Genomic DNA, 13,375 nt, shown 5'->3' with positions numbered 1-13,375 from the left:
CCATAGACTGAGGTTCTACTGAACCTTAAAAGTGCTGGCAAAGCACTTAGCTGGGAGTTCGCTGACCCAATCGGGGTCTTGATCGATAGCTGCAGAGCGGGTGGAGCGCAGGCGTTGCTTCCGAACTGTGGGTTCCGGTCCTGTCCTGAAGAGGGTCCTGTCCTGAGGGTTTGCTGTCCTGTCTTGAGGGTCCTGTCCTGACTCCTATTCCGAGGGTATCCTGTTCTGTCCTGGGTGTCCATTCTGCACCTGCTGTCCTTTGAGGGGTATCCTTCCTTGAGGGTTTCCTGTCCTTAACTGACCCGTGGCCAGGGTTTGGTTTCCACACCTTTCTAGGTAAATATTGCTCTGAAACTCTTAAATCTTGCACCTTCTGAATTTCTAACTTTTGCTTTAATAAAGTTCATCATTGCATATGTTATATTTTCCATGCCTTTCCGCAACTATTGAAAATCAATTACATATTTTTCAAAGGTTTGTTCCTATGTCTTCTCACTGGTTAAAAATTATATTTTGCATTGCAGTTTGTAATTTTCTGATATGGTCTAGAACTTCATTGCCTAGATTGTTCAAAGGCCCATTCACCTTAAGTGAAGCGTGTTACTCTTTATAGGCCCTCCCATAGTTATTCATGCATAAACTGTCCATGCTTAAACATTTCTGAGATTTTATAGTATTTTCCATCTGCATTTCATATTACATTTGAATGATTACCCTGTCATTATTTCTTTATGCCTATATAATTTACGTTATCTTGGTTATTGATTGCCTTATTTTACTGTACCTCATGCAAGAAAATAATGAATTTTAGATAAACATTTTAAAACTTCCAGTTGTCCGTGGTCATTTAAACAGTATTTGAATGTTATTGTTTGGGTTAGTATTTTGCTGCCTTTCTTTTACAGCTAGCTCCCTGATTCATTGTGGTCATTAGGTACCCGCATCGGTGGATGGTAAGTCGGGTGCATTGAAAATTATTAGCAGGGAACACACACACATCAACTTGGTAGAGCTCGTGAAGTCACCTGATTAAGGTATATGGTGATTTGAAAGTATATGGGCCCTGAAGCCGGAAACGGCGAAAACTATTGGTCGGGTGGCCTCGCGCGCTCTATCAGTTTTCTGGTAGCTAGAGGATGGTTAGGGACTAGTTGAGAGTAAGGCAGGGATTAGTTGGACTAATTGAGTCGGAAGCTGCTAGTATATTGATGCTGCTAGAAGAGCGGCTGTTCTAAGAGACCTGATCATTCTCTTGTGAATACGCTGCTGAAACTCATGAATTTTTGCATTGTTATTATTCTTGTTCTTATATTGTTATATGTACTAATCCATGCATTTGTAAACCGTATCGTTTCATGTTGTCCGAACTCCCCGGGGAATTGAAAGGGCAAGTGGTGAATAGAATCCATTGTCTTGAGGTCACAGGCTCGAGGAAAGTTAGGTGCAGGTTAGGATAACCGGGAAGCACTAACTAGGGTTTTTCTGAATACATGTGTGAATAAATGACAGTAACGGGGTTCATTGGCAAAATTCCCATAGTGGCGTAACCTAGTAAGGGTCACATCGGAAGAGTAGCAGGTTCCTCGGAGCTAGCGTGAAAGCAGAGGGGTCCGCTGAGAAACCTTAAACTCGGATTATATCCCGGAAAGAAGTGGATGAGTTTAGGGGAATAACAGGTTCACCGATGCTAGAGTGAAGGGTAGGCGGAAGAGATCTGCCCACAGCGAGTGAAAAGTAAATGGAAGTAGTTTACTTGCAGTAAAACAATTCTTTCTCTGTCTAGACACTTGAGCACTGTGGCGAATGTGTATTTGTTGTAAAATAACCAAGCACTGAGCACTTTAAAAGAAAGAAAGTTTCCGTTACCTTGTGAAGGGAGGGGGTCAGCCGCGAAGCGTCTCTGACGTCACTCTGTGCCGCGCTGGGATTGGTGGAAGCAGCGGGCGGGTAGCGGAGCTGAGTTTGTAAAGGAGGGGTGAGCGCCGGAGCGTGGGAACTATCTCACGAAGGGGCCGCGCACCCATTGGCCGAGATTATTTAGAGTCGCGCACCCATTGGTTGCACGAATTTCTGAAGTGCGTTCTGATTGGAGGTAGTTTGTAAACAAATTTTAGCGGAGAAGTCGTATGTGGCACTCGCAGACTACAGGAACTCGACCTGATCCAAGGCACCTAGGGTTTGAAAGGGATCAGTGGAAGACTAATAGATACGATATTATGTACGGAACAAAGAGAAAAATGTCCCTTATAAGTAAGGTGAAAAATTATTTTAAAACGGACAAACCGATTAAATCTAGAGAAGGTGTTCTTGTCCCACCACCTAATACTCCTGCCTCATTCATGATGTTTGACCGAGGGTACAATACCTGTGTGTGGTTGGAGAATTGGGTGAAGTACACAAAAGATGACGGAGTATTGGCTTTTCCGTTAGATGGTACTTTCAATGGTAGGATCCTATTTAATTTAAGGACTCGGATGAACGAATTGCATCCCAGACCGAGACTAACGCAGTATGAGGCATTAGAGGAATGGGAGATTGAGGCTTTTGAAAGAGAAAGACCCCGAATGGACAAGGGTTTGACCAAGTGGTACCCCAGGCAGAAACAGGAGTCCAGGGATAAAAGGATGAAACAGTGGAGGCAGAGCATGATTGTTGAGGGTCTGTTCCCCATGATGCCAGCATGTCGTAACCCTGCAGCGGGTGAGAAAAGTACTGAAAAGTGTAAGCATTGGGGGGCCCCGGGGGAATCAGATGATGAATTGATAGATGACATTTGTACCAGAAGTCCGCCACCTTATAATGAGGGAACCCGTCCTTCCAGTGTAGGAGATGCTCCCCGACGCCACTTCCTCAAGGAAGAAGACAGGTCCCTAGGACTGGGAGGGGGTGGTCAAGGGTTACCCTATTTTGAGAAACCCGAACCGACGGAAACAAGGGATATATATCCCAAAGTGCCCGTAGGTCAGGAAGAAAATTACTCACGTACAAAAATGTTCCTTCCCAGACCCCTGTATGAAAGCGAAGAGAAACCATCGAATTCAGGACTGCCTTTTGTTCAACCTCCATACGGGGAAGAGCGCAGGTCCTTTAATACTGGGACTTTATTCCCGAAACCAAATTATGGTGGAGGACCAAGTGAAACGCATCCTACTGCCCCGAGTTTTACTCCTCCATTGACCTCACAGATATTACATGACACAACTTTAAGAAGGATACTAGTGGAAAAAGAGCAAGAGGCTCTAACTAGACAAAGGACAGAAATAATTCAGAAAATCTCCCAGTTAAATACCAGTCCTGAGGCATTGACTATTCCAGTAACTATTGGACCGGTGGTCCCGTTATACGGAAATGGTCAGGGAAATCCGATTACTCCAGTTATAACCCCAGTCATGGCACCCCCGAGACAGGAACCGATAATCATAGATGATCAGTCCAGTGAGTGCGAGTCTGAAGTTGCGTTCTTGGACTTGCCAAACAAACCGACCGGAAAGGGATTGCAGCAGAGATATAACCCTTTTAATACAAAAGAAATTAAATTAGAGACAGCAACAGGTACTAGGAATGTCTCTCTGGTAACTCCGGATGAAATTGAGAGTTGGAGTCGTGAATTAGAAAAACAAACTCCACAAACGAAACCTTTGGACCTCTACAAGCTGAGGGTAGAAATAGAAGAATTAATGGCAGGGAATGTGGGGTTGGATCGATTGAACACTTACTCTGAAGAAGAATTGTCGTTCATATGTAAAAGCTTTACAAGGAACACCAGAGTGCTCCACGAAAAACTGACCGAAACAGCAGTTAGTATGGGGGTAGATATCTCAAAATCCAAGCCCTTACAGAAACCGTACAGAGCAGACTTCTCAGACAAAGATATAGAGCACCTGAATGTGGCGGGGAAAAAGCTGCAGATTAAAGAATTAATGGGGGTACTGCAGAAATGGGGAGATGTGGAAAGATGGAGAAGCAGGTGGGCGAAAAAGAGGGAAGAGGTTCGCTCCCGACAAGTGACTCCTGAATTTGCTTTAAGGGAGGTAGAAAAACCTGAGCAGTTATGCCCCATGCGCGAAGTTCCAGGAGGGAAATATGTGCATGTCCCCTGGTCTAGGCAGGATATTGTGTCCTTCACGAACGATTTTCCAAAATTACGAGAGAAACCAGTTGACTGGTACAGGCAGGTGGAGAGGTTCGTGAAGGTACAGAAATGTCTGTGGAAAGACCTGGATGGGTTTTTCGATATTGTGGTTCCGGTAGATTTGTGGACCCAGTGTAAAATAGCCATAGACTGGCCCAGTGAGGAGTACCCAAGAAATAAGGAAACAGGGGAGCCATCAAAGGATGTCATGCGAAAATATGAGCAGGTAATTCAGCATTTGAAAGAAAAGGTGCCCGCAAAAGAAACTGATTGGACAAAAATAGATAGAACAACACAGGAAAGGGATGAGACAGTGCACTCCTTCTATGAGAGGTTATTGCAGGTATTTAAAACATACAGTGGTATTGATAACATCGATTTGAAGGACATGACGCACTTTATTTACAGGTTTGTAAATGGTTTAAGACCTGAAATTTGTCAGTGGATAAAAGATAATAAAATCTGTTGGCATACTAAGAAAATGGATGAGGTCCTGCGGTACGCTAAGTACTGCGAGGACGAGATGGCAGAAAAGAAAAAGGCCCTTAAGGAAAAGGTGATGTGGGCTCAGGTGAAGCTCGCAGAACAGCAGGAAAAACAATTGAGTAACATGGTTAAGAATGCTGAGAACAAAAGTCCTGGGGGAGGGGGTGGAGGAAAGCCCCGGCCCAAATTTAGCAGGGAAGAGGCTATGAAGAAATTTCCCTGCCATCAGTGCGGCGAAATTGGACACTGGCGTAACGAGTGTCCCCAATTATTAGATGATAATGCAAAAACTCCTGATTTAACTCCACAGACGCAGAAAGAAAGACCAAGAAAGACTCAACCCCAGGGAAAAACAGTTCAGGTGCCTCGAGCACCCAAACAGGTATACAGGGGAAGACAGGCAGAGGGTGAGGAGATAGAAGTTTGGGAAAGCGGGGAGAACAGAAATACAGCAACTTCGCAGTATCTGCTAAATGATACCTTCCTTTGTAATGATCAGGACTGACGGGGCCTGAGAGGGGAGGACGAGGAGTGCGTACTTGGCGCTTCCTTGCCGGTAGACCAGTCTGGACCATATATTGAAGGAAAGGTTGACGGAAATGATGTCACCTTTCTGTTGGACACTGGCGCTACCCGTTCTACTGTAAGAACAGTGGACATTCCAAACCTACCCCTCTCGGGAGAAAATATCCAAGTAGTGGGTGTATCTAATCAATTGATTAGTACTCCTGTTACCGAACCAATGGAGATTTCAATTGGAAATTTTAAACAGATGCATAGATTTGTCGTCTGTGACACCAGTCCAGTGAATCTACTGGGTCGTGATTTGCTGTGCAAAATGAACTGTACCATCTTTTGCACACCAAAAGGTGTTGAAATACAGACCCCAGATGAAGATGGCATTTATAAATTATTGTTACTTAGACCTGACTCAGAAATTAAAAGATTGACCCTGCAGGACTTGCCCCAAGAACTCCAGGAAGCAGTAAAGCCAGAGGTGTGGGATTTCACTGGAAAAGATGTGGGGTTGATGAAAGATGTGGACCCCATACAGATAGCCATCAAGGACAATGCAGTATATCCTAACACTAGGCCCTACCGAATGAATGCTGAAGTGAAAGCAGGTGTCACTCTGGAAATACAAAAATTATTAGAAGGAGACATCATACAGGAAGTGATGAGCAGCCCATGCAACTCACCGATTATGGGCATCAAAAAGCCTAGTGGCAAGTATAGGGTAGTGCAAGACCTGAGAAAGGTTAACAAAATTGTAGTTCCTTGCTGCCCTATTGTCCCGAACCCTGCAGTGATATTGTACCAGATTCCTTGGGATGCTGAATGGTTCACTGTGATTGATTTATGTCATGCATTCTTTTCGATACCCCTGCACCCCGACAGCAAATTTCTTTTCTCTTTTGCCTTCGAGGGTCACGTGTACTGTTGGAACCGGGTCCCTCAAGGGTATACAGAGAGCCCCTCTATCTTTAATCAGATCTTGAAAAAATGTCTAGAGACTTTGATCTTACCTGGGAACTCTGTGTTAGTGCAGTACATAGACGACCTTCTACTGGCGTCTAAAAGTCATAGGGACTGTGTAGTTGACACCATTGCCCTCCTAAATCATCTGTGTGAGAAAGGGCATAAAGTGGCCCCTGACAAACTACAGTTCTGTACGAAATCAGTGAAATATCTAGGACACCAGATAGAAAAGGGTGTCAGAAAAGTCACATCAGAAAGAGTGAGAATAATTCAAAAGATGCAGTTGCACCGTACTCAAAAAGATGTCAGAATGTTCCTGGGTGTATTAGGGTACTGCAGGCAGTGGATTCTGGGATTTGCAGCCTTAGCCAGGCCCTTGATAAAAATGACCACGAGAGGAATGCCAGATATTGTAGAGTGGGACGATGAAAGCCTAATGGCTTTCACAAGACTGAAAAACTGTCTGTGTACAGCCCCTGCGTTGGGAATGCCAGATTATTCCAAAGAATTTGCCTTATTCTGTGACACTCGCGAAAATTGCGCATTGTCAGTCCTGACTCAAGAACATGGCACGACCAGAAGGCCTGTGGCCTATTTCTCTGCCACTTTGGACCCAGTAGCTGCTGGGTTACCAGGCTGTCTGAAAGCAGTAGCTGCTACCTGTGCAAGTTTAGAACAAAGTGAGTCCATTGTCATGGGACATCCTGTGACTGTGTATGTTTCGCATGGAGTAGTAATTCTATTGACCAGAACTAAAACGCAGTATCTCACCCCTAGTCGGCTGACTAAATACGAGAGGATTCTTGTGGGTGCAGCAAATGTAAGCATTGTTAGGTGCGGTATTCTGAACCCTGCCACTTTGCTCCCCGACCCCTTGGAAATGGAAGGTGGGGATGATGATGAACATGACTGCATTGACCTGACAGAGTTCAGTACTAAACCACGCCCAGACATAAAAGAAACGCCGTTGCCTGAACATGATAAAGAACTATTTGTGGATGGTTCCTGTCTAAGACATGAACTAGGAGGCCTGAGTGCTGCTTATGCAGTAGTCTCTTTTACAAAAATTGAAGAAGCAGGTTACCTATATAACATCAAGTCTGCACAAGTAGCCGAATTGATTGCTATGATAAAAGCTTGCAAAATTGGGAAGGACTTACGCATAACAGTGTATACTGACAGTCAGTACTGTTATGGAGTTGTGCATGACTTTGGCCAATTGTGGCTACAGAGGGAATTCATGACTTCCTCAGGTACTCCCATTCGGAATGCAAAGGTTGTTCATGACCTTTTAGAGGCCATCCAGTTGCCCAAAGAACTGGCAGTGGTAAAATGTGCTGCTCATAAAAAGAGCATGGACAAAGTATCACTGGGAAACGATTATGCTGATCGAGTGGCCCAATGGTGTGCCAAAGATCGGTATATTGTAAATCCAAAACGAGGGGGGCCAGGAACCAGCTGCCAGCTTCAGGTGTTTGAAGAAGTGCCTACATGGGATGAAGTGAGAGAGTGGCAGGAATCGGCTCCTTGGCAAGAAAGAGAGAAATGGAAGGAGGATGGGTGTAGACCGAGACGTGTGGATGGTGTGATTTTGGGCCCAACTGGTATGCCTGTGTTACCCCGACACTTGCTTGGCACAATGGCAAGATTAATACATGAAGGATCACACATTGGTAGGGATGCCATGATTCTGGTATTTCAACAGACTTGGTACAGTAAGAAGTTCAGGAAGGTAGCAGAGTCCCTCTGCCAGAGGTGCCTGTCATGTCAACAGATGAACCCAGGCAAGAGGACAATGGTTGAACTGAGCAAGATTGGGAGATCAGGGGGTCCCTTTGTAAGGATACAGATTGATTTCATCACCATGCCCCGTTGTGAAGGGAAACGATATGTCCTTGTCATTGTTTGCGTATTTTCAAAATGGGTAGAAGCTTACCCTACTCCCCAAAGTGACGCACTGACAGTAGCGAAGTGTTTACTAAAAGAACTGATACCTAGATTCGGAATACCATACATTATTGAATCAGATAAGGGTGGACATTTCCAGAATGAAATACTGGCTGAACTCTGTAAGGCCTTTGGAATAAGGCAGAAACTCCATTGTGCATACCACCCAGAGGCTTCTGGAATAGTGGAACAAGTAAATGGAACTATCAAAAACAGACTAGCAAAGCTGACAGATGCTACTGGCATGACCTGGGTGAAGGCCCTGCCTCTGGTCCTAATGGGACTGAAAAGTGTTCCTGACCGCAAGACAGGCCTAAGTCCTCATGAAATCATTATGGGAAGAGTGATGAGACAAGCATGGGTGCCAGGAAGCAAACTGTTGAGTATTACTGATGATTTGGTGCTTGAATACTGCAGAAGATTGGGTGACCAAGTGCGTTCTATCTCTCGCCAGATTGGAGACGACGGCATCCTCAATCCAACGACTCCTCTCCACAACTTGGTTCCAGGAGACTGGGTCAAAATAAAGAAGCACACTCGATCTAATTGTCTGGCACCAAGGTGGGGAAAGAAACGCCAAGTAATCCTGGTAACAACCACTGCAGTGAAGGTCGCAGGTGTTCCCCAGTGGATCCACGCTGGACACACCCAGAAGGTATTACCAGACAAAGAATTTGCAGAAGAAGGGCAACCAGCAGAGGACCCTGCAGGAGCCAGTCCAGAAGCAGCTGACAACGAGCAGCCCAGCACCAGTCAGGTTGCAGGAACAGCAGACGTTGGCCCAGGAGTAGTTGACTACGAACTGCCAAGAATCCAGCCTGCTGAAGAGGTCCAGGAAACTGAGCCAGGAGTAGCTGAAGACGAGCTGCCAAGCATATGGCCAGAAGAATGGATCCCGATGATTGATCTGACCGAAGATCCTATCAGAACAAGAGAGCGACTTAGTGAAGGTAGAGAGTGGACTAGTCAGGAAAAGCAAGGCACAGGCGAAGAACCTCAGCCGCTTGAGATTCACATCAAAACTGAGGAAGGAGAAGGTCAGACAGGGACAGAGCAGGTGTTCGATACACCAGCGCTAACACCTGATGCAGATAAAGGAGAGACTAGAAATAGCGTGATAGTTCGAGCAGAAGAAAATCAAGAGATCGAAGTGCTTGAACAGGATCAGAGAGGGTTAGAAGAACGGGTTCAGGAAACAGAAACAGAAACAAAGACAATCGAAAGCCAAAAACAAAATATTCCTGAACAAGGCCAGATTAGCAACCAGGCAGAAGAATTTGATGCTAGCCCTGGAACTAGCCAGATAGGGGAAGTAGAAGAAGAAAGTGGAGAAGAATTACCACAAGATAAAGAGAACAAGAGAATAAGAGAAGAAAGTGAAGTCCAAGTACCGACTAAGAGACTAAAGAAAAGAAACAACCTTGAGCCTAGGTTTGTAAAAAGATTGAGACTAAGGATAAAGACAGTGGAAGAAAAACGTGCAGAAGCAAGAAGAAGTGCTCGGATAGCAGAGCAAGAAGAAGTCTCTTCCAAAAGAAGGAGTGAACGAATAAAAAGACAAAACAAAAAGTACAAGTCTCCTGAATGGACACTGGTTTTGGAAGAACTTGAAGATCTTGATATAACTGACGTGAGCGACGGAGAGCCCGTCCCTGAGTACTCATCTGAAGAAGAAGACGAACCACCGTGAATTTGCACAAAGTAAGCTAGTTGTGTAAAGCCAAAAAGAGGGGTCGAGAAACTCCTTCTGAGCCAAAATGTCTGATTCAACAGTGAATGGTAGACCTAGTTGCAGCCGTTTTAAGACGTGTTGCAAGGTGTGTATATGTAGTGTAGTAGTACTGATAGTTATCTGGATAGGACTAACAATTTTCATTCCCTTTGCTGTAAGTAAAGATACTAACATTGTCCCTACTGAAGTTGTAAATACTGACAGTGAGGAGCTAACAACACAGAGTGTAGCAAGACATGAAAGAGCCCTGAGACAAACAAAACAAAACTTAGAAGCATCAGATGAGGGAGGACTACATTATCATGGAGTTAAGAACAAGACACACTTAAATGTTTTCGCAAACTTGTTAATACACTATGTAGAGACTATGGAAATTGAAGATTGCTATGTCTGCATGAAGCTACCTACTTCTGTGGCTGAAGGCGTGACATACCATCACCTGCCATTGACATATGGAATCTCCTGTAGCATTTTAGCTAGTTTATTTTACAAAAGAGGACCGTTACAGTACTATTACTCTAACAATGACGTGATCTTTTCTGAACTTCCTATACGTGGGAACTTGAATCCTGTACATACCAAAAGTGACACCATAAGATATATGGGAGACTACTTTCTGACTATAGGTAACATTGACATAGCAGACGCACACAGAGATAACTTGACTTGTTTTTTGCGTGAGCAGGAAAAGATGTTCCTGAACATGGCAGAGAAAAGAAGAATTAAAATTCAAAAGAAGGCTAATGACGAAAGTCAGAAAAAGCCAAAGTGGGCAGAGAACATGGAAGGCACCTCATCTGGTGGAGCGGGTCCTGCTCTGTTGCTGGATTTTGAAAAGAAAGGCAAGCTATGTCTTCACCGCGAGAAGACTAGCTATTATAATAATGTTTTCATTGGTTCCAGTGAATGCGAACATAATTACAAGGTAATTGGAGGTTGGGGTTTCAAAAATGGGTCAGAGCCTGTGTTTCCTGGAATTTATTATATTTGTGGGGACAAGGCTTATTTCAAATTGCCGGATCACTGGTATGGAAGCTGCTACTTTGGTATTGTTTTCCCGAAAATATACCATGTGAATGGGAAAGCTGGAAGCAATGAAGATACTAATGGCTTAGTGCGTAGTAAAAGAGAAAGTATAGGTGAAATTATGGGTAGTATTTTCAGTGCACTGATACCTGGAGTGGGAGTGGTTCTGAACACTCACAGAATTTGCAAATTGTCTACTATAGTAGATGTGCTGTCTACTGAAACAGCTCATGGATTTCTGCTGGTCAATACTGAAATGGTTGCGATCAGATCAATGGTTTTGCAGAATCGACTTGCTCTTGACACCTTATTAGCGAAAGAGGGCGGAGTCTGCCGGATGTTGAAGGCGCAACATTGTTGCACTTATATTCCGGATAAAAGTGTACAGATCAAAAGATATGTGAAAAACATTACTAATTTGGCAAAAGAACTCAAACCACTCGAGGTTGATAGTGCCTGGAAGAGACTGATAGATGGTCTCTCAAATGTAGGTCATTGGCTTGCTAGCATAGGTAAAAGCTTATTGTTCAAAATTCTGATGCCAATTGGTATTATAGGTCTTATTATACTTTCCATTTTCTTGTGCTGTAAATACCGCAAGCGCACCAAAAAGCACGAGGTAAATGCAAGAGGAGTGAAACGAAGTGTGGATGAGATTGAATTAGAGGAAGTGAATGATCAGATATACAAAAAGGTGAAGACTTCTCACCCTACTAAAACTGAGAGAGAAAAGTTAGAACGGTTGCTGGAAGAGATAGAACTTTATAAAGTGTGAAAGAAAGTTGGCATCTGGTTCCATTATAATTTGTGATGATAGTAAATATCATCAAAGAGGGGATTGATGAAGCAAAGCTTCGCATATTTTGCGGCTTGCCGAAGTCAAGAACCTCGTTTATGTGTAATACGGTAACAAGTGTATGTTCTACTAACATTTATGTTTAGTTTGGATAAGGATCGTGAAGCTTGCACATGTGTTTTACTAAAAATAATTTACTCGAGTCATCTAAAATGGCCGCCGCTTGTATTTAGTTACTGCGCATGCGTCAGCCACACTCACGTGTCCTGACGCGTCTGCAGAAGTGGAGGGAAAGTTATGCGCATGCGTAATTCATAGCTGTGCTTATCATGTGGTACTGCTCGTGCCACTGCTCTTGTGACTGTATCAATGTGGCTAACATTTAAACGCAATAGTTTTATTTCTTGATGATGAGTTAAAAGTATAAATCCTGTGATGTGTTTCCATAATGACATTACTATGTATTAATTTGTTTTCGCTTACTTTTCATGTACCGCGGGGAATGGGGTTTTGTCTGTGCCGAGAACCATCTTGGAGGTCCCTCTGCGCCTGCGCGACTTGCCGAGGCATGACAGACCTTGACTGATGGAACACAGCCAGTTGGCAGTGATGAGCAAGATGCTCCTGAGAAACGACCCGAAAACTCGGCTGAACCAATCATATGTGCTCACAGAGCAACAATGTTAAAGTTACCATTGTATTTCTGCACCAGTTCTCATGAGAACCCCAATCTAGTTAGGCGGTACCCTATTATGCAAGTGTAGGCTTGAAACACTATGTCGTGATTGGTGTGTTACCCAAATCCTACCTTAGGACCAATCGAAATTAAGGGATTCTGACACTTTGCAACATTGGGGGGTGGTACACTGTCCCCAAACTGTATATCTACCCTGGGTTCACCTAGTGAACCGTCCGACTTGTCTGGTTTAGCTGACCTGTCACTGACCCAACGCACTCAATAGGTGACTGAAGATACAGAGCGCTGCGAAGCACTCTGTCCGAATTTGACCATAGACTGAGGTTCTACTGAACCTTAAAAGTGCTGGCAAAGCACTTAGCTGGGAGTTCGCTGACCCAATCGGGGTCTTGATCGATAGCTGCAGAGCGGGTGGAGCGCAGGCGTTGCTTCCGAACTGTGGGTTCCGGTCCTGTCCGGAAGAGGGTCCTGTCCTGAGGGTTTGCTGTCCTGTTTTGAGGGTCCTGTCCTGACTCCTATTCCGAGGGTATCCTGTTCTGTCCTGGGTGTCCATTCTGCACCTGCTGTCCTTTGAGGGGTATCCTTCCTTGAGGGTTTCCTGTCCTTAACTGACCCGTGGCCAGGGTTTGGTTTCCACACCTTTCTAGGTAAATATTGCTCTGAAACTCTTAAATCTTGCACCTTCTGAATTTCTAACTTTTGCTTTAATAAAGTTCATCATTGCATATGTTATATTTTCCATGCCTTTCCGCAACTATTGAAAATCAATTACATATTTTTCAAAGGTTTGTTCCTATGTCTTCTCACTGGTTAAAAATTATATTTTGCATTGCAGTTTGTAATTTTCTGATATGGTCTAGAACTTCATTGCCTAGATTGTTCAAAGGCCCATTCACCTTAAGTGAAGCGTGTTACTCTTTATAGGCCCTCCCATAGTTATTCATGCATAAACTGTCCATGCTTAAACATTTCTGAGATTTTATAGTATTTTCCATCTGCATTTCATATTACATTTGAATGATTACCCTGTCATTATTTCTTTATGCCTATATAATTTACGTTATCTTGGTTATTGATTGC

This window comes from Lissotriton helveticus, chromosome 8, assembly GCF_964261635.1.
Source record: "Lissotriton helveticus chromosome 8, aLisHel1.1, whole genome shotgun sequence".
Lineage (NCBI taxonomy): Eukaryota > Metazoa > Chordata > Amphibia > Caudata > Salamandridae > Lissotriton > Lissotriton helveticus.
The sequence above is the reverse complement of the archived record's forward strand: the minus strand, read 5'-3'. Positions refer to the sequence as shown.